General features: G+C 50.8%; 1 protein-coding gene and 1 non-coding gene across 7 annotated transcripts in view; both read left to right on the forward strand.

Moving 5' to 3' along the window:
• The window catches only part of IQSEC1 (IQ motif and Sec7 domain ArfGEF 1), a 216,882-nt gene that overhangs the window by 69,062 nt on the left and 126,532 nt on the right, over positions 1–21,288 (forward strand). The window contains exon 1 of one of the 6 annotated variants that reach the window (XM_045290043.1): positions 21,206–21,257. The exons of the other annotated variants lie outside the window; for them this stretch is intronic. The gene's annotated coding sequence lies outside the window, so the exon portion shown is untranslated. Of the gene's footprint in view, positions 1–21,205; positions 21,258–21,288 lie in introns of those variants that run through there. 6 annotated transcript variants of the gene reach the window in all.
• Positions 15,302–15,408, forward strand: LOC115869646. The gene has a single exon (XR_004046303.1). It is a non-coding gene; the product is annotated as a U6 spliceosomal RNA (small nuclear RNA).

Below are 21,288 nucleotides of genomic sequence, written 5' to 3' on the forward strand. Positions count from 1 at the left end.
CAGAACACCGACTGGGGAGCTGATCGGGGACAAGGCCCTCTGTCCCAGGGTCATGGCAAGCCCACCTCAGTCCAGCCTAGCAGGCCACTCCTGAGGGCAGACTGGAGTGCCGGCCTCTGGAGGCCTGTTCCTCATGAGGATACAAGTAGAATCAGAGCCTTTCACACTCCATGGCTTGATGCAGAGTTCCCTGCTGGCCTGGCATGCATTAATCCAATCTCTCAGCCTACCTTTATGTGGTGCCTCATGAGCTAAGCATCTTATCTCTGGGGTTTCCAACTCGATCAACCGGAGAAAAAGCCCTGCCCTGAGATCCTTGCCTTCAGGCTGAGGGAGGCCAGCACATACCAGGAGCGCACCGCTGTGTCAGGTGACTGTCCGCACAGACCAGGCAGGTAGGAAAAGGACATAAGCAGACAAGCGTGTTTTTCCTGTCTCGATTCTATTTCTGTCCTTGCATGTTAGACAGCAAAGCGGATGTCACAAGGACTTATACTTAGGATAAAGCAACGTTTGTTTCCAAAAAGAGGTGGATGGATTTAAAGTGGGTTTACCCAGCAGGCGAGGTCACGGTTCTGCTGGGGTTGTCCCATGGCTGGTTTGAGAGCACCATCCCGAGCCCGGAGCAGAACCAGTGAGCTGTCCGCAGGAAGGAGAGAGAATGGTGCTCCAGCAGAAGCCATGGGCATCCGTAGTTCCTTCTTCCTCTGAAACTTCTGGTAGCTCTTAGACCAAATCACAGGTAGAAGGCCACCATCCTCAACTCAGCTAACAGAGCACCTTCACACTTCACACTGGAACGCCCCTGGCTCTCTGAGGGGGGCAGGTTTAGGGGCCACTCAGTGGGCAGGCTGTAAGACCCACTGCTGTCCACACTCACTCATGGGGATTCCATCTGCATCTGAGTGGACGTGTGCTCCTTAGAGCTTTGGGAGTAGAAAGTATATGACCGGGCCTCTCTTCCAAGGTGACTCTGGGTGGGTTCGAACCACCACCCTTTGGGCTAGTAGTTGAACACTTAACTGTTAGAACCCCTTGGGGACATCACAGGCTTTAGCATCCAGTAAACCCAGGCCTGACACCCCTGCTCTGCACTCTCACCTGGGTGGCTTCAGTCAGGCCACAGCCTTCCCTGAGCCTCACTCGCTCAAGAACAAGAGGACAGGAGGACTCAGGCTATGAAAGCCTTTCCCCTCTCTCCCTCTTTCCTGTTGCAGCTTGAAGATCCCTGGTTCCTGAGGTGGGAAACTTCCCAGGAAAAACCCCTAGGTCATTCCAGATGACCCTCCCTAGGCCAAAGTCAGACCCCAGGGTCCAAGGGGCTGGCCCTGGCCCTCCAACCTCCTGGAAGTCTACCAGCCTCATCTGAGATATATGCCAGAACCCTTCCCAGACAGCAGAGCTGAGTGGGCATCATGGACAGAGGCCATGTGAAACTGCTGCCTGAGTGTGAGTTGCAGGCAGGTGTGCCCAAGGAAGCTGTGAGGCTGCCTTAGGAGGGGGCCTTCATCGCCCCCATAGGGGACAGACCAGGTGCCATTCTATAGGGAGAGGGCATTGGCCCCCTTCTGCTGATGAGCTGACCGACGATTCAGGAGTGCGTGGGAGTGTGACCCTCGCTGTCCTGGAAAAGAGGTGAGGGGTGTCTTGGACTGTACCTCGCCGGTGGGGAGCACGGAGGCAGCTGGCAGCTGGGCCTGGGCCACGTGGTCAGCCTACTGAAGCCGACTGGGTGCCTAGACTGGGGTGTGAATCTCAGCTCTGTGGCTTTCTCAGTGTTGAGTCTCTGAGTGTGTCCAGTTGCCTCACTGAGCCTCCGTCCGTCAATCTGTGACCTTTTTTTGGTCCTACGTATTGTATTATATGCAGATGCCAGTGTGTGTAAACCAATTAACCCTAAAGTTCATGAAACCTCAGGGAGGCGGCTGTTAAGGGCTGACAAAAGAGAAGTGTGTATGGGATGGCACATTACAGTGACGCTTCTGTCCAGCTTCAAATGTCGCTCTCCTCGAATGTGCACTGGCTCATGAGACTTTTGACAGAGTCAACTTGCTACAAAAACGAGCAGACTTTCTGGGGTCTAGAGGGATTTGTACTCGCAGAGACTCCAGGCCGAGGGGGGTCAGGTTGAGCATTCTGCAGAGAGGCAGTTTCCAATCTGCAGCTGCCTGGGAATCTCACACGGCTGAGCCCAGCCCCAGCCGGGGCTGCGGTGCCACTTTCTTCATTGCAGCGACGCTGGAAGAGCTGGGCACAGCAAGCAACGGGGTGAGGAGATGCTTGCTTCTGGGTCGTGTGTTCAGCGGGTGAGTTCGTCAGTGAGCTGTTGAGTTGCATGTCACAGAGTAAAACCAAATCACACAGATGGAAGCAGGAGCAAGGATCTGCTTGGCTTGTGAGGTTGAAAAGCCTAGGGGTTATGTCTGAATACAAGTGTCCCCTGTGTGGACTGGGTTTGGGCTCTTCCCCTCTTCGTTCTGCTCCCCCTACCACCACACCCAGCCCTGTCCATTTCCCTCGGAGGCAGCCCCTGTCCCCGTGAGAGTCTTTGGCAACGGAAGACCTGAGGGTCAGGGTCTCATCACTTCCCATCATTCTCCCCACAGTCCCAGGATTCGACTGACGGGTCCATCCCTGGACCAACCATTGCACCCAGGGAGAGAGAGCATCCTCACTGGCCAGATGTGGCTGAGAAACTCCTCGGGGGTTAAGAACCAGGGAGGGCTCATCTAAGGGACAGGAGCCCCGGTGATACAGTGAGTTAGGCATCAGACTGCTAACCACAAGGTCAGCCTTTCAAACCCTCAGCCCCGCCGAGGGGGGAGAGAGAGCTTTCGGCTCCCAGCAAGATCTAAAGGGCCGTTCCCCTCTGGCCGAGGTGGCTGTGAGTCAGACTGGAGGGTGGCAGTAGGCTTGGTTCGGTTTGGTCTAAGGGACATCAGCAGATTGTCACTCAAGGGCAGCAGACAGGGAGCAGGTCGTTTCTTGGGTCCCAGGGTACGTGGGTGAGGCGACTGCCTCCATGCCCAGTCCAGGCTCGCCACCCTCTTCTGGGGGACAGGGTGTGAAGCAGAGAAAGGAACAGGGAGGGAAGTTGCTGCTGAGCCGGCTTCGGTCTCTAAAATGTCCGGGCAACCCTAGACCAAGTCAGTCAGAAGGTGACCTTCAGCTTGGCTCGGTGTAGGCCTTGGCGTGTTCACAGCGCCCCAGGGAAATAGGGCAAGAAAAGAGGAAATTACCACACGGGGCCCTCGGGGCTAAGGTCTGTGGGAACACATAACATCAGAGCCCACATCCGGAGGGGTGCCCCGGAGGATTGCTGTAGGAGGTGGCAGCTGAGATCCATGGTGAGGGCAGGGAAGGAGCTGGCCAGGGGAAGGGGAGCAGGAGCCCCACTGTGGGCCCTGGGGTTCAGGCCCCTTCAGGACCCAGACCCGGAGGGGCTGACCAGCTGTTCTCCATTCTTGCCTGGACTCTCGGTGAGGATTGGGCCTGGGCCTGGGCAGGGCCGTGGAAGGAGCTGAGCCTGTGACCTGAGACTGTGAGACGCTAGAGGCAGGAGACAGTGAGGGCCCACGGTGTGCTTACCCAGCGTCACCACACCTTGCAAGAATGAAGAGGCTTCGGCAGGACGCTGGGACAGACCACCCTTCCTAAATGAAGCGGCCGAACCAAGTTCCTCCCCACGCAGAATGTGGGGCTCCCCCATCAGCCAGGTTTCACGGCCTCTTGCTGGGGCCCCGCCCATGGCAGGGACCGATGAGGAAGTCACTTTGTTCAAAACAATTTTGTGTTGAAACACCTTCCCAGCAAACGAACCGTCGAGACTCTGGTAGTGCCGGTGGCCGGAAGCAAACACAGTGATTCTGAAACCCAGCACCTGCAAAACAGGGAGTGATGAGGCGGAAGGCCAGAGGCCCCCATGGGAAGTGGGTGTGGATGCCAGCTGCTCATGAGGGACTGGGAACCAGCTTGGTTCTAGCCTTAAGCAGCGGATCTTACACGTCTAAGCAGCCCGCACACAGCATGTTCACCTGTAGCAGAGGTACCAAGCCAGTGGGAGAACCGGCGGGGAGGGAAGCTCAGATGACACCCCGGGCAGCCCACTTGGCCTCTCTCAGCCTTCGTCTCCTCCTGGGCAGCATGCACCCCATGGAGTAAAGATTCAGCAACCACGTGCTGGGGCATGCTGCTATCCGCCATCTACCAGTGCCGTCCCCAAGGAAAACCAATAGGATCAATTCGACGATCATCAAAAAGGTTTCGTGGTTCAGTGGGCAGCCGTGGAGTTGAGCCAGATGGGAAATCATGCTGGTGGAGACGCCAAGGCTCAGGAGGGCTGACCCCTGTGTCCCCCAGGCAGGCCTGGGGTGGGGCTCAGCTGATACACAGGAGGCATGAAAACCACCCTCGCAAGGTCATGTCCCGAAGTAACCAGCAATATTCCTTCTTAAGTGACCGTGCGATGCAAGGTCTTTGGGAGAGAGAAAAAATGAACTCTGAACACTACCTGAGTAGAAGACTCGGAGCCATGAGAGGGAGAGGTGGGGCCCACTGACCACCATCGTGGCAGAGGCAGGGTCACCAGGAGGAGACCCCTTAGCAGAGTCTGAAGTGGGAGTGTGAATTGGCCAGGTGCAGAGGATAGAGGGAGCCTTGGTGGAACCTGGGTGTTCCCGAGTGCTGGGCCCCAAGGAGCCACCAGGGGGGTTTGAGCAAGGAAGTCATGTTAACTGGGACCAGGGTCTTTGGATGGCAAGTATGGCCCCTGGCCCCCAAATGTGCACCTCCAACAGGTGTAAGCCAAAAGTGGAATGTATTTGCCTTCTACTTCTGATGACGCAAGACAGGGCTTCCGATCCTAGTAGGAGCTAGGTGACCGCAAGGTGTCTCCAGGCATTGATCTCGTTCTCTCTTGCATCTCTCTTGACTCCAATCCCAGACAGCCTCTCTGCCTGTGATGACCCCGGCAGTTCCAGGTTTAGAATGCACCGTGTCTCATGATCTGGCAGAGACAGGCGTTCCTCAAAGTCTCACTGGCCTAGCTGGGTCACGCGTCCCTCCCTGCGGATGGATGGACCAGACTGGTAGGCCAGGCTTGGCCCTGTGTCCAGCCCTCGAGTTCAGGACGGAGCCAGCTGACCGACGAGAGGGACTGACGGAAGAAGTGGGGGGTTCCCCCGAGGAAAATTAGGGTGTCTCCCCCCAGGTGAGGACTGGAGGTTGAGCAGGGAAGAAGCAAGCAGCAGGCCTGGCAGGCCCTGTGCCAATGATGTAACACGTGCCATCCCCGGAGGTAGGGCTGAGCGGAACCCTATTTTAAGGAGGAGAAACCTGGGACTTACACTTGTCTAAGGTGACACCTTTATGAAATGGCTTCTAGAAGCCATTCTTAACGCTCTTGCCACCCTGCCTTGCAATGGCTCAGCTTGAAGGGAGGGCAGACAGGCCGGGGGAGGCTGAAGGCCGATCATGGGGCTGGAGGCTCTGCCTTGCAGGCCGGGACAGGAGGGGCCATACGAAATGCCTCTGTGGTGTCGTGAAGATACTCCCGGCTTATCTTTTGGTGTCCGCTGTTGGGTTTTGTTGTTTTCCTGAGATAAGAATCGGTCTATGATCAGCAATGTGTATCACATACCCATGCGGCTGAGCCGGGTTCCGTCCGAGTCTCTGAACTGGTTTCTGCGTGGGCATCTCTCGTCAAGTGGATGTCAAGGGCTCAGGTCCCTGGGCCCAGAGACGGCAGCTACTCGGGGCTCTGGGCACTGAGGCATTTCCTGGGGGACTTCCAGGGGAAGTGATCAAAGGGAGGTGACCTCCCACCTGGCTCAGGGACAGGAGGGGGAAACAGCCCACCTCACTTCTCTTTTTAGCCCTAAGACTTCTGAGGCAAGAGTCGTGCCTCCCTGCTACCACACACCAGGTCACGGCCATCCTGTCCTCACCCTTGTGGTGCTGGGGCGGGGGTCGGATGCGCCCATTCACCTTGCTGTGACAACATGGCCAGGTGCCATCTGAACGGGGCTGCCGCCTCCCTGAAGGACGTAGGGCTGTTACCTGGCTGTTTCACCCCCCGAAAAATGGAACTTGAATGACCTCGTGGGTCATCCTCACGGAATTGCTGGCACACCTCATCCCCCACAAGCAGCTCCATGCCCTTCCACCCCCACTTCCTCCCAGGCCCTTTCCCAGCCCAGAAGCAGGATCAGGAAGTGATTCTACCGATAGTTCATCGCTGTCTTCTTTCTTTTAAATCATTTTATTGGGGCTCTTACAGCTCTTAGAACATCCCATACGTCGATTGTATCAAGCATATTTTTACCTATGTTGCCATCATCATCCCCAAAACATTTTCTACTTGATCCCTTGGTAGAAGCTCCTCTTTTCACCCTTCCCTCCCCCACCCCCTGCCCCCGCCCTCATGAATCCTTGATCAATTTATATTGTTATTCTTATCTCGTATCTTACACTGTCTGTTGTCTCCCTTCACCCACATTTCTGTTATTCGTCCCCTTCTGGGTGGGGGGGCTATCTATCCAACCTTGTGATGGGCTCCCCCCTTTTCCCCCTCTGAGCATCTCAGGCACTGGTGAGGGAAGGAGCCAGACACAGCTCTCTCAGAGCTGACCTTGAGAATCAGGAAGGGAGGAGAGAAACTGACAAGAAACAAGCAAATCAATAACGTCATGAGATCATTTAAGATAACACAGCGGGGAAAATACAGCACATTGAGGTGACAGGCTCGCAGGGTGAGGGCCACTTCAGCAGGTTGGTTGGGGATGGGATGGGGGGCTTTCTGAGGAAGTGGGGTCTGAGCCACAAGCAACAGATGAACGTCAAAGAAGGGGGAGATACAGGGAAGGACATGGTGGTCAGTCCCTCGGGAATTCTTGCTCAGAGGAGAGAGGGGCATGTGGGCTTCTGGAAATGCCTCCCCTTCAGTCTGGACCCATCCTCCATCAAATATGGAGGCCTGCCAGTTGCTGATGCCTTGTGCAGCAGATTTGCCCAGTGCGATGCATCCTTTGATCTCTTGACTGCTGTTTCCATGAGCAGTGATTGTCGATCTAAGCAAGGCAAAACCATTGGCAACTTCAACTTTTTCTCCATCGATCATGATGTTATCTACTGGTCCAAGTGTGTAGACGTTGGCCTTCTTTACCGTGAGCGGAATCCACACGGGCACCCCCTATCTCCGCTCTTCATCAGCAAGCGCTTCAAGCCCGCCTCGATTTCAGCTGAAGGTTGTTAATAAACCTTCCTGCAAATCCTGATGCCACTTCTTCTCCATATAAGACAGTTTCTCAGCACACAGATTGTGAGCTGATTTTAATCCACGAGTAGTCCCTTGTTCTGGTCAGACACCTCCTCATGAGCACAATGAAGTGTTCTGGAATCTCCATCCTTCTCAAGGTGATCCATAGTTTAAATCATGTAGTGCCCTTCTTTGTCTCTCATGATACATTTTGTCTTGAAATCTGTTTTAGCTGAGATTAATATTGCCACTCCCACTTTTTTTTTTTGCTTGTTAATTGCTTGATGTAATTTTTTTCTCTCTTTTTTTTTAGTCAAGTCTATTTTTGTCTTTGGTCTGAGGTGTTTCTTGTAAGCAGCGTGTTGACGGGTCTTATTTTCTATGCCGTCAGCTACTTGATGCGGCTTGACCTGTGTTTAATTTAATACTCCGTGTCATTAGCATGTGCAGCTTGATTGGTGTCATGTTGCTGTGTGTTTCATCTTTTTTTGATGGTGATATTGGTTTCTTTGTTCTTCCTCTATGTCAGTGCTTTTTGAACCTGTTTTAAGTGTGCCAGTTTTTGTGTGGCATTGTCTTGTATTTTGAACTCAGGTTTACCTACTATTGCTAGTTATTTATCCAGAGTATCTCATTTACTATTTGTGGGAATGCTGGTGTTATTTTTCACAAATCCCTTTAATTTCTCCTGGGCTGAAAATGTTCTTATATGCGACTGATGGTTTTTTGAGATAGGAGGTTGTTGTTCTTTCCTTTCAGGGAGTGTCATGTGTCATACGGTTGTCTTCTTGCCCTCAGGGTTTCTGCTGAGAAAGCCAAGCTAATTCGTACTGGTTTTCCTGTGGGTGTGACTGTTCTTTTTCCCCCGCCTGCTCTCAGAATTCTCGTCGTGTACTTGATATTGAAGTTTGACTGCACTATGTTGCACTGTTTTTCTTTTGGGATCTATCATAATTAGGGTCCTTGGCTTCTTACATAGTGATTTTTCTCCTCTTTTATGCTGTTAGGGACCTTTTCTTCTAGGAGTCCTTGTACTTTATTTTTTTCTGTGGTTTTTCTTGTTTCTTCCTGTTCTGGAATCTCGATGAGATGTCAGCTGTTCCTCTTGATACTGCCCCACATAATTTCTTAGACTCCTTTCAGACTGCTCTCCTCATTTTGTTGATTATTCTCATAGAGCCAAAAGATTGGTCTTCAAGCTCACTAATGCCCCTTTCCCCTTCTTCAATTTTATTCATCTCCCCTTTTATAATGTGGTGTCAGTTTGTTATCCTAATATTCATATTCATACCTTGGACATATTGTCAGGAGAGACCAGTCCCTGGAGAAGGACAGCATGCTTGATAAAGTGGAGGGGCAGCAAAAAGGAGGACGGCCTTCAAGGAGATGGATGGTCACCATGTTTGCATTGATGCGCTCCGGCATGGGACCAATGTGCGGCTGACACCGGGTTGTGCAGTGGTCTGTTGGGTTGTGCAGTGGTTTGTTCTGCTGTGCGTGGGGCTGCGATGGGGCAGCGCTGACCCAGGGGCACTTCCCAGCCACAACAACAATATTCACCTGCTGGCGTCTGCTGCTGTTGGTGTGACATCTGGGTGCAGCTGTTAGGAGTGATGGAGAGGCCGAGCCCTGTGGGGTGGTGAACTCTGCCCAGTGCTGCGGGAGAAGACTAGCGGAAACTTGGCGCCCTGATTCGCCCTTTGCTGTTCCCTGAACTCCCGAACGCGCACGGCGCACCGCACTCCTCTCCGCCCGGCTCCACCAAACCGCACACGCTGCCATCACGTTGATTTTGACTCATGGAGACCCAATAGGGCACAGTAAACTGCCTCTGTGGTTTTCCAAAACTGTAACCCTTTATTTTCAAAAGTTTTATTGGCATATAATCCACATATCATACAATCATGCACATCAAGAACATGTGTGCCATCATCACCGCAGTCAGTTTTAGACTATTTTCTTCTTTCTTGTCCTCGTTGTTAGTAGCTCCGTGTCCCCCCATCCTTCCCCGCCACACCCCCAAGGAGCGGTTAATCCAGTTACTGCCACTATAGATTTACCCATCCTGGACTTCGTATGCAGAAAAACGTTAAGACAAACACACAGAACCCAGCAAGAATAGCAAAGTAAAATGGATCGAAACCCCAATGGAAAAGAGAACATTCAAAAACTAGAACAAATTTAAATGGATCCCAAGTGTCAAGGAGTTCACGGAGAAAGAAATGTTTTGAAACGGATTGTGGTAGCGATTGTACAATACTGCTTGATGTGATCAAACTATGGATGTCATGATATCTGTAAGAGCTCCCAGTAAAATGATTAAATTAAAATAGATAGATAAATAAATGGATCATAAGAAGAGCAAATGATAGCAATGCATTCCGCATGATAGCAGGACTCTGCACGTCCTGGTCCACGGTCAGAGGGGGTTCACCAAGGGCTTAAACCATGTGTATTTCCATTCACTTTTTTTTTTTAAACGGAAACAACTTTAAAATGGGTCAAAAGGGAGCTCGAATGATCCTACGTTTTGGCCTAACTATGTCTGCCATCATCAACTGTGCAAAGCTCTCTGACAACAGGGCAGGCTGTTCACAGCCCCCAACTATGATCGGTGGGGATTCGCCAGAGGATTAATCCATGTGTGGACCCCACAAATGGATTGGGGACTTCCACTTTCCTCCATAGTCTTCTGCGAACCAGGAGTTCAATTTAAGCTCTGATCCCATTTCCTCCTTTAGATCTGGATTAGATTATTTACAATCCTTGGATCACACAGGCTGGTGACCCTCTTTCATGTGCACTTCATTGGCGCCTCACTTAGCTCCTTGTTTGAAAATAAGCCTTTAAGACCCCAGATGCCATTCCTTCTGATTGCCCTGCACCATCTAGTTTCTATGTCACCCTTTGCTATAGCACCCATCTCTTCACCAGTCTCTTCATGAGGGTGAGCTTCAAGCAGGAGCATGTCATAATAATTGTTCTTAGATTTGGGCTAGAATTAAGTGCAAACTCCAAATCCATTCATGCATCTATGGTTTCTATAGGTCTCTGGTTCACCTAAGAGACATTGTTGCCATTTTATGTTAAAAAGCATTATCAAATCATCCCCCTAGGGCAGTGATTCTCAACCTTCCTAATGCCTCAACCCTTTAATACAGTTCTTCATGTTATGGTGCCCCCCACCCCCTCAACCATAAAATTATTTTCATTGCGACTTCATACCTGTAGTTTTGCTACTGTTCTGAATTGAGTGACCCCTATGAAAGGGTCGTGACCCACAGGTCACTTCTATTGCCTTCAAGTCAATATTAATTCATAGTGATCCTATAGGGCACCCCAACGTGTAACCCACTACATGTGGGCCAACAGGGCTCCTTTAGCAGCGTTTCCCAATGCATAGCAGACAACTGCTGGTTATTATGGTCAACAAAAGCGCTTACAAGATTGGCCCAGGACCTTCTAATCAAGGCGGCCGGGCAGGACTTTGTGGCTGTAAGTTTGACAGAACCAGCTTGTTAGGCCTTTCTTGTGCAGTGCCACCAGGGTGGTAGCTGACCACAAACTGCTTGTGCCACATAGGGACCTTAAGGCAGCATCTACAGAGCCCAGAATTGCTCTTCGGGAATTACCCCTGAAATACCTGCAGCAGACCGTAATATTCAGAGTACGTTTGTGGACCCTGCCTGCCCTGGGACTCCACACCCACTCAGTGTGTGCAGCCCAGAGCCACACCAGACGGCCCGCTAAGACGTGCCCAGGCACCCCTATCTTTTCTTCTGTGGAGGGAACCTTCGGATCTCAGGCATGAATGGGGACTCTGAACGTCTGCTCACCTTTGAGGTCCCCCCCCTTTTGTGTGACTACAAGGCCAAAGAGCTGCACTGTGTCCAGTAAAGCAGAGAGAGATGTGACTGTCTACTCCCATGAAGATTTACAGCCTTGGAAAGCATGTGAGAGTCACTATGAGTTGGAATTGACTTGATGGTGGTGGGGTTTTTTCTTTCTTTTTATGGGGGGGCAGGGGTGGGGTTATCCATAAATGACTACTGACATTTACATCATAACTAAGTAAATACTCAGTTCCTCATTCACACTAGGTACATTTCAAGTGCCTCAGGCTCACTCAGAGTATATATCTTAATCTCTCGCCCACCTTAATCATCCCCCAAGCCCTTGTGCTGTGTGCTTCAGACTCAAAAATGACTTGACCTTGAGGGCCTCTAGTTCTGTAGAGGGCAGACAGTTACCACCCAGTGCCCCGTGTGAACTGGCCAAGCCCTGCCAGGCTCCCGCCATGCTGGTTCACCCACTGTGGGTGTTGTTCCCGAGATATGTGGAGCGCCAGAGTGGGAGTCCCCAGCCGTGGTCCCAAGTCATCACACCCACCTCCTCCTCTGGAGACAGCCCCTCCCTCCCTGAGTCTTTCTGTCCTCCGAGACTCCTGCCTGTGTGAAAGGGCTGCTTTTTCCTGCTCTGAAACTTTGAGGCCCTCTCCCCCACTCTCTCCAGAGAAGAACCACAGGATGACAGCCACTGAGCGTCTATTTTGGTTTAAAAGATGTGAATGTGTGAAACATAATATTTATTTAGTCTACCATCAGTCGGGTGCGCATATGGAATACAGAAATCCCCTAAAATAATACAGGGGTTCCCAGTTTGGGAATCCCCAAACACTCAGGAGTTAGAATTGTGTGTGGCGGGGGTTGGGGTGGGGGGTGGGGGCTGGCCCAATAGCCTAAAGCTAGAAGGAGCTGTTGCTGTCCCATCACCCTCTCCCCAAACCTCCCCTTTTGATCATTCTGTTCATAGCGCTCTGAGATAGCGTAGACTACAGACCCTCCACCATAGGCCTCTGTGCTCCGGGGTGGGGGGGGTCAAAGGCTGTGACCCTCTTTGTTGCCTGGGACAAAAGTTGACTTCCTGCTACTCTGGGGGACCAGCCGGTTCAGATTCACCTCCCTACCTTCTAGATCTGGAAGGAGATTGGAAGGTGGGCTCAGCTGAGAGGCTTGCATGCCCCCTGCCCCTCCACCCCTCCACCCACCCACCTGAGAAGAGTGTCAGCACTGCTCAGGAAGGGATTTGGGTTTCTCTGGTTCGCTGCTGGGCCACCTGCTAAGGTTCCATACACTCAGACCTGCCCTGGAAGAAAGGCTTGATGATCATGGACTTGGTAGTCAGCCGTTAAACACGTACAGAGCACAGTTCTCCCCGGCACACAAGGAGTCACCCCGAGCTGGGGCCAACCCCATGGCAACTGTTTCTGTTTGTTTGTCTCGCTTCCCTGTTGATCCTTGAGGAGTCCTGGTCGGGCTGTTGAGTAAACAGTAGACTGCTAACCACAAAGCTGACAGTTCAGACCTACCGATTGTCCCAAGGGGGTGGGGGTGGGGGGGATAAGGCTGCCTGCTCCCTTAAAGATTTACACCCTATCCGATTGATGTAAGTTGGAATCAACTCATTGGCAGGGGGGTTTGTTTTTTTGTTTTTTGAAGGGGGTGGGGTGGGGGTTGAGTCTTCAGTGCTGCGAACAGTTGCCTTGTCCATCGTAGGCGCTTAGGAGATATTCGCTGGATGAAAGAGTGAATGAACGAAAGACCACCAGGGGCACGTGGGCAGGTGCGCTACCCCTGTCCCCTGGGCAGGTCTTCTCTGCGGGCCCACAGACGCAAAGTCAGCCAGCTGCCCTCAAGCGAGTGCTGTCATGAGATCAGAGTTTTCTCTCCTTTTGAAAATAATCCACAGATTTCTTTTCAGCTTCCAAGCAAGCATCTTTTATGTGTAGATTCTTCAACACTTTATTCTGAAATAACTTCCAACTTAACAGATGAGCTGTCAGAATACAACAAAACCCAAAAAACTCCCTCATACAGCCTTCACCCGAATTCACCACGGATCCCATCTTGCCAGTTGTGTACTGCCCCACTCACTCGCTTTTTCCCTTCCAAAGCTATTTGAAAGACAGCTGTAGATCCGATGATCTTTACCCCTGAATGCTTCTGCATGTGTTTCCTAAGAGTAAGGGCACTCCCTTACCCAACAGTTCCAAGAGAGTCAGGAAATTTAACATGGACATAATACTAGGACCTAATATGGGATGTATAATCCTCTTTCACCAGTTATCCCAATAATGACTTTGTGTTGAGGATTCTCCCCAGACCAGGATCTTGCATAGTGGGTTTTTCTAAGTTTGGTTAAAGTATAAGCTTCGTGTGAGAACATTGACACCATTAAGCAAGCGTACCGTCGTTCAGTGCTCATGGGTATATTTACAGATAGGGACCGTCACCAGTCTTGTTTGCTATCGGTGCTCTTATTCCAGAGGGAAGCTTGGTACCTCTTTGCTCCCTCCTCTGCCCTACCCCTGGCGATTCGTATCTGCTTTCTGCCTTGATGGACGTGCCTTTCTGAGCATTTCCTTTCACTGAGATCACACACGATGTCATCTTTTGGTTTCTGGCTTCTTTAAAGTGAGCAGGGTATTTCTGAGGCTCCTCCAGGTTGTCGCACGAGGCGATATGGTCCCTTTTTATTGAAGAATTAAACATTTTGTGACTAGGCCCATTTTGGTGAGCCATTCCCAGCTGAGCAGCCTGAGAGTCCTTGTCCCGGCGATGGAGCTTTGGGTCCTGTCCGCTGTGGGGCAGTGTTAAATACTGCTGCTGTGGACACTCACGGACAGACTCTGCAGCCCTGTCTTCATTCCTCTTGATTGGCCACCTGGGGGTGGAGCTGCTGGCTCCTCCAGGTGCTCTGTGAGTATGTTCTCAGTTTGTGGCCTGTCTTTTCACTTTCTGGATGATGCCTTTTGGAGGGCAAAAGTGGTTGTTATTGTTGTTTTTTGAACATCCAGTTTATCCTTTTTTCTCTTACTGCTTTGTGCTTTCTGATGCTGCAGTTAAAAAATTCAGTGCCGAACCCAAGCCACAAACATTTGTTCCTGTGTTTTCTTCTAAGGGTCTTGTAGTTTGGGCTCTCTACATTTAGGTATTGTATCCACTTTGAGTTCATGTTTGTGTTTGGTGGGAAGCAAGGCTCCCCGGCATCCTTTTGCACGTGGGTAGCCAGTTGTCCCCACACTGTTTATTGAAGAGACGAGTCTTTCCCATTGAACTGTCTTAGCATATTGGTCAAAAGTCAACTATGATACGATCATTTATTTAGATGATGTGTTAGTCTGGGTAGACTAGAGAAACAAATCCATAGACACTCATGTGTATAAGAAAAAGCTTTATATAAACTAATTTTACATTAAGAAAACATTCCCACCCAGTCCAGATCAAGTCCATAAGTCCAATATTAGCCCATAGGTCTGATACCAATCCATAAAGTCCTCTTCAGACTCACGAAACACATACAATGGCACTGAATGCAGGAAGATCACCGGCCAGTGGGTGGGAAGTCTTGTGGATCCAGCGGTGTTGTAAGCATCGCAGGTCTCAATGTGGCTCCTCCAGTGCAGGGCACTAGTGTAACTCCATGTGTCTTGTCAGCTGCAATGTCTCCCAGGGAGTGGGCAGAGAGAGAGAGAATGTCTCCCACCCCCAAGGAGGAATACAGGCGTTCCCAGAATCCTCAGGAGAAGGCCATGTCCACACAGAGGCCTTATTGGCTATGACGTGGTTGACAGGCTAGACTCCACCCGCTCACTCTTTATCCTCTCAGATTGACAAACAATTCTATCACTACCACAGATGAATTTATTTAAATGTTCTTGTCATTAAGATGATAATCCTTAAGAAAAAAAAGATGATAATCCTCCCCCAGTCTGATGGAAGCCTGTTCCACATGATCAGGATGACCCCTTCCAAAATGAGTTATCTCCCCTCCTCCCAACTCTGGATGGGTTTGAACCACCAGCCTTTCAGTTAGTAGTCAACCATATGCACCACCCAAGAACTTAATAACCACCTCGGCCACCCTGTTTTCAACTCTGTCTAGAGCCCTGGGGACATAGTGTTAACTTAAAGGTCAGCAGTTCCAAACCACCCTCAGCTCTGAGGGAGAGGGGCTTTCTACTCCTGTAAAGAATTACAGTCTCAAGTGCTCGCTTCGCCAACACATAGGCTAAAATTGGAACGACACAGAGAAGATTAGCATGGCCCCTGCGCAAGGATGACACGCAAATTCGTGAAGCCTTCCACATTTTTTGTGTTACTGTGTCAATCAACTGATTTAAAGTTGAAAAAAAAAAAAGAATTGCAGTCTCGGAAACCCGCAGGGGCAGTTCTGTCCTGCCCTACAGGGTCGCCATGAGTTGGAATCCACTCGATGGCAGTGAGCTTGGCTTTGGTCTGGTTGGGATTCTGAGGGCTTTTGCAACAACATGTGGATCTGGGCCCCGCCCCACCCTTGGATAGACGTCTGGAGCTGCACAAGAGTAATTCTTCCGTTCCCAGAAGCTGCTGGTGGCTTCCAGTGATTTTTCAACTCTATTGTTTGCTTCCGTCTCACATTCGACTTTAAAATGCAGTGTCATTTATATTGTGAATCTGAAGTAGAAGATGCATAATACACTTCCCCCCCTACTTTGTTGGTGTCTATTATCTATGGTATGTTTGTGATGGAAGTAAACTTTTTCTTTACAAATGCCAGAAAAAAACAAACAAACAAAACCCAGTGAGTTCTGCTGCCTGACCGGTCGCCTGGCTGCGTTTCCGGCCGTGGGCATGTGGCTGTGCGGCAGTGTGAACTCTGGGTGCAGTATTCCCTAAAGGTGGAGTCAGATGACCTTTACAAGTTCTTAAGTGTGGGTCAATTCTTGGGTGGGAGAGTACAGGCCCAATTGGAGAAAGTGGTGTGTCCAAAGGCATGTGTCAGAGAGCGCTCTCAAACCAGCACAAGAGACTGGGGGAAGTGGGGCGCACTGAGAAGAGACCACCTCAAAAGGCATGGACCCTCCCTGAATGGCTATTTTCTCACCTATCGAAAGAAGGAACAATACATGTCTCAAAGAGTTTTGAGGAACGGAGATAGTAAGCAAAGTGCTCAGCTCAATACTTGCCTAAGTGGGCACCATTTAGTGGAGGTTGTACACTTATTACAAGGTTGGGGCTGTGCCCATGACCTGCTCTGCCGCCCAGACTCTCCCCTCCAAGTCACCTTTCCCCTGGAGAGCAGCCCTGAGGGCCAGCTCCCAGTTCCAGCCTTCGCTCTGTACCTCACCTGTACCCACTGATGACACGTGTCTCAGGCACAGCTCTGCACCAGGCCCTATGGATGCTAAAAAAGCCGGGGCACATCAGACTAGGACCCTCCAAAGCAGGTGAAACTATCCACTCACTGATCATAGAGCAGTGTGACCGTTGACATTTTTATTATTGACAGCTATCATTGATTGAATTTGTACTGTGCGCTTGTTCCAAGTGCTCTGTCAGGCTGTACAGAGCATTGTGGGAAGGGGTGGCGGGTGCGGGTGGAGAGATGTTTAGAAGAGGTGGCATTGGGGGAGCTGGATCTGAAGGATGGTTTGGACTTCAGCGAATAGACAGAGACATTCTAGGAATGTTTGCTGATTTGATGAGTGGAACGGTATCTCACTGTCCTGATTCATGTTTCTTTAGAGTGAGATCGTGCGTCTTTTTGTGTGCTTATAGGTCATTTGTCTGTCTTTTTCTCTGAACCACCTAATTGGGACATTTTCTTTTCAGTTGGTCATGTTTTTGTCTTACTGATCGGTAAAAACCCTGTGTCGGGGAAAGCAGAGAAATGGCATTCGCTGGTGTGCAAAAGCATACTGTGTGGAAAAGCAGCCGAAATAGTTGGCTTTGGCAAAGCAGCACAAGATGACAGAGATGGCAGAGGAGGCCGAAGCTGGTTTTGAATCGGTGGCCTGAGGAACTTGGAATTTATCCTATAGACTACATCATAGAATACTGTTGAAAGATTTCAAGCAGGAGTGAGATTCAATTAAATCAGTAATACCAGAAAATTGTATGCCATGGGGGAACGGAGGCTGCGGTCGGTGTGAGATACGAAAATAATAGCAATTTATAATTTATCAAGGGGTCACGAGGGGAGAGGGAGAAAAGAGGAGCTAATACCAAGGGCTCAATAGAAAGTAAATGTCTAGAAAAGAATGATGGCAACACATGTACAAATGTGCCTGATTCAATTGATGTATGGATTGCGATAAGAGTTGTAAGAGCCCCCAATAAAATGATCTTTTAAGTTAAAAAAAGGCAATTGCTTTGAATTTTGGCGAGTAGACAAGGAAGGACCTAGAAGAGTAAAAAAGGCCAGAAAGTGTTGAACTTTGAACTTGGAAGGTAGTGGGGAGAAGGTTCCCGTTCTGGGTGATGAGCGAGGAGAGGGTGCGCTGGGGAGACGACGGGCATGGGCAGCTGCCAGTTCCACTTCCTGCTTTGCTGGCAAGGCTGGAGGGGCTGGGCCTCGGGATGGGATTGGACCCAGCAGCTGATCTCTGGAAAGACTGAGTGGTTTTTTGGTCTCAGCCCCACATGAGTGTGCGATGCTGTGTCACCCATCCTCGTTCTGCAGGGCTGACCTCCAAACCAGAGAAACAGGACTGTTGCCAGGGGTGACCTGGGGAGGAAATACGAACCAAGAGTTTCCGGGCAGGGCCATGTGGGTGGGAGAAGGAAAAAGGGGCAGCACACTGGTGAGCCGCCCTTCAAGCAGCTGACCCTTGCCTGGCCTCTGCTCCCACAAGCCCAAAGAAACACAGCCGCCCCAGCAGCCATCCTCTCAGGCTGTCTCCTCCAGCAAGGCGGCTCCTGGACTGGTATCACGTCAGAACCGTGGTATTAGATCCTTCCCATGCACCTCATAGAAGAGACCTGGAGACTCTGCAGGGAACAGTGCTCCCACCAAGACCACCTGTGGCTTATCCCAAGCTCTTGTCAGAGCAGGCCCTAGAAACCGAGTTCCCCACTATCCATCCAGCCTCAGAAACAATTGGGGGTTTTGGCGGTGGTGGTGTTTTTAACTAATGTTTTAAAAGACAGCAATGCATGCCTGTGGTGCTAAAAAGTGATCATTTATACAGTACATCCCACCCTCCACGTCCTCTGGCCTTCCCCAGGGCAGCCCTGCAGTGCTGGGCATTCTCCTCAAGAACGTGCCGCTAGTGAACCGTATCTTCTCGCAAGAGCCACCTACCTACTCCACACCCTGGACGACACTTGGCCTGTCTCACTTATCACAAGACTCCCGGAGGTGGGCTCCCATCTCAGATCAGAATTACAATCTGTGTTACAAGTGCCTCAGGGGTGGGCTTTAATACTAAGGGTCTACTTATCATCAGATTCACTTTTTAAAACATTTCCTTTTTTAGTGCAAAGACACTTAAAGATGAAATTTTGACTGTCCCATGATCCTGCTGTCCAGAGAGTACCCTGCTATGTTTATTAAACTGTTTTATTTGTGAATGAGATCTATTTGATCACCATTTTCTTATTCCGCATTTGTAACAATGTATCAACCCGCCCAGTAGTTTGCCCTCCGCCCCCTTCCCATCTCCCCTTCCCCTCCCAACATTAGTAACCAAAGTCTGTTGTTTTGGGTAGGAAAGAGTTGATCTTATCGTCTCCACCCCCTTTTCCTGGCTTAAAAAAAATCCATCAGTATGGAAAACTATAATCTGAAAAGTAAAAAGTTCTTCATGAACCCACTGTATCCCACCCATAAGCATCCCAAAAGATAACCGCCAATATAAGTTGGTTTTGTTTGTGTCCTTTTGAGAGAAAGAAAGAGAATAAATTGAAAAATACACCTCTGTGAGTTACTGTATTAGTTGTTGCTGCTGCTGCTTTAGAAGGGTTCCATCGGTTTTCTCAGCTTAAATCTTTATGGAAACGCATCCCCAAGCCTGTCTTCCAGACACCTTCAACAGGTTTGAACTGCCTCGCTGCCCAGCCCCCCCAAAAGTTGTTTCCCATCGAGTTCATTCTGCCTTCTGTGTGCAGATCGCCAGCCGGCCTGTCTCCCACCACACCTCTGGGGGTTGGAACCACAGCTGACCACGCAGGGGCACACACATGTATGTGACCTTTTAAAATTTACATCAAAGGTATTTTTCTGTCCACGGCACATTTCACTAAAAACCTGTCCTGGGAATCGGTCCTTCTTAGCACAAAGCCCCAGCATCTGGATGAGTCATCGGCAGTGGTGGGCACTAGAGTCTTTACCCATACACACGCTGCTGTGTGGATTACCCTTGTTTTCCTTTGCCACACAGCTCTGCAAGGAGGCTTACCACTTTCCCCACAGCCCCCAGCATTTAAGATCACTCACTTCCTCATGCCTTCCACCGAGAGCGTTAGCAACTAGTTCATGTTTGCCAAATGGATAGATGGAGAGAAAAAAAGGAAGCGTATTGTGTTGTGTTTTGTATTTCTTTAGTATGCATTTAATTACAAGTGAAATTGAATATCCTTCCATGGACTGCTTGCTCGTATTCTTTGCTAATGGGTTAGTCATCCTTTTTCCTATTCATTTGAAAGAGCTTTTAGGGTATTAGGAAATTACCTTTCATCTCATTTTCCCCAATTAACTTTTGTCATGTGTTTAATTTTTTTTTTTTAGTTTACAATTTGTCTTCTTGACTTTGTTTAGGGTGCTGGCATTTTCTTTTCCCAGTCAAATGTGTCGATATTTACCATCCTGGCTTCTGGAAATGCACATTTTTATATAGTACATTGACACAGCCTTTTCACACGTTATCACAGTTGGGGCTCACAGCAGCCGTTGAAGGAGGCGGAGATGGGAATTTGTATTGTCAGCTCTGTTTTACAGATAGGTTCAACTGGGAGTCAGAGAGGGGGGTGAGACTTGCTTAAGACAAATGGACTCCAAAGCCCAGCCAGCTAACCAACTCCTGATAATGAAAAGCTATGGCTTCTTAGCAGAGCATTTTGAACTATTAAAATTGCAAGCATCTTCCTTCCTTTTTGAAGACAATTTTTTAAAGTTATGAGATTCATACTTCTTTAAAAAGGAAGCGTCCAGTAATCGGGGACGGGGTAAGGAGGGCGCTCCTGCCTCAGCATTGCCCACCACCATCTGGTTTGTAGTCGGCATTCCCAGGGTGCCCCAAGGGTGCCCAGGCTTACTTACAAAGCATATCTGTCTGGCGTCCAGCGCTCGAGGCTCTCCATTTCGACTCCACAGCCTCTCAGACCTGTTTTCAAATCCCAACTCCAGTCCAGTAGCAGTTCTGTGACTGGCCCTCTCTGTGCCTCAGTGTCCTTTCCTGGAAATTTGGGACAATCCCTTCTACTGTCACCTGAGAGAATTCTCAGGTCACACTGCCCACTCCCACCTGGCCCTGTCGGGTTCCGAGATGTCAGAGCGGAGCGGGAAGGGGCGCCCTCCCAGAAACCCGGAGATGGGAAATGCCTTGCCCAAGGTCACGCAGCCCATCTGGCCTCAGGCACTCTGGTCTGGTCTCCTGACTCATGACATCACTGGCAGTCTGAGCTGGACCACTGCGGCTGCTGCGCACAGGCCTGCCGCCTCCGCTGCTCACCGCCAGGGTGCGCGGCCCGGCGCCCGACTCCGAGGCCGGCTGAGTCCGGGGCGTGGGGGTGGGGGGTGGGGGGTGGACACCGCCATCCCGGGAACAACGCCACCGCTTCTACTTGGTTGATCCCGGGTTCGAGACCCCCATGCGCTCCGGACAGCGCTCATGCCCACCCTGTCACGCTCTTTGGGCGCACTCCGGAAGCGCCCCTGGCGCGCCCCAGTGCAGGTCCATGCAGCCTGCCCACCCCCTGCCCCCACCGTGTCAGTTTCTCCGACGGTGCCCACCCGGCGCTCCGTGGCCGAGAGTCTGAGACCCACGGCCGGCCCTCCTGCGGTGCTGACTCAGCGTTTGCAGTGGGATGTCGGGGCGCTGTCGGCAGGCCAGACCCCTCCCCGCTGCGAGGAGCGCGCGTCCAGTCCAGGAGGAGATGCGGAGGGACAGCCCCGACTCGCGGTGGTACCCAGGGCCGGTGCCTTTCCCTCTGGGAGCTACGGCTGTGAACTGCCCGGTCGGGTAGGGGAAGGCTAGGCTGCGCTGCGGCTCC

Source organism: Echinops telfairi, unplaced genomic scaffold (genome assembly GCF_000313985.2).
Source record: "Echinops telfairi isolate 266 unplaced genomic scaffold, ASM31398v2 ScPeMD7_31;HRSCAF=116, whole genome shotgun sequence".
In the NCBI taxonomy this organism is placed as follows: Eukaryota; Metazoa; Chordata; class Mammalia; order Afrosoricida; family Tenrecidae; genus Echinops; species Echinops telfairi.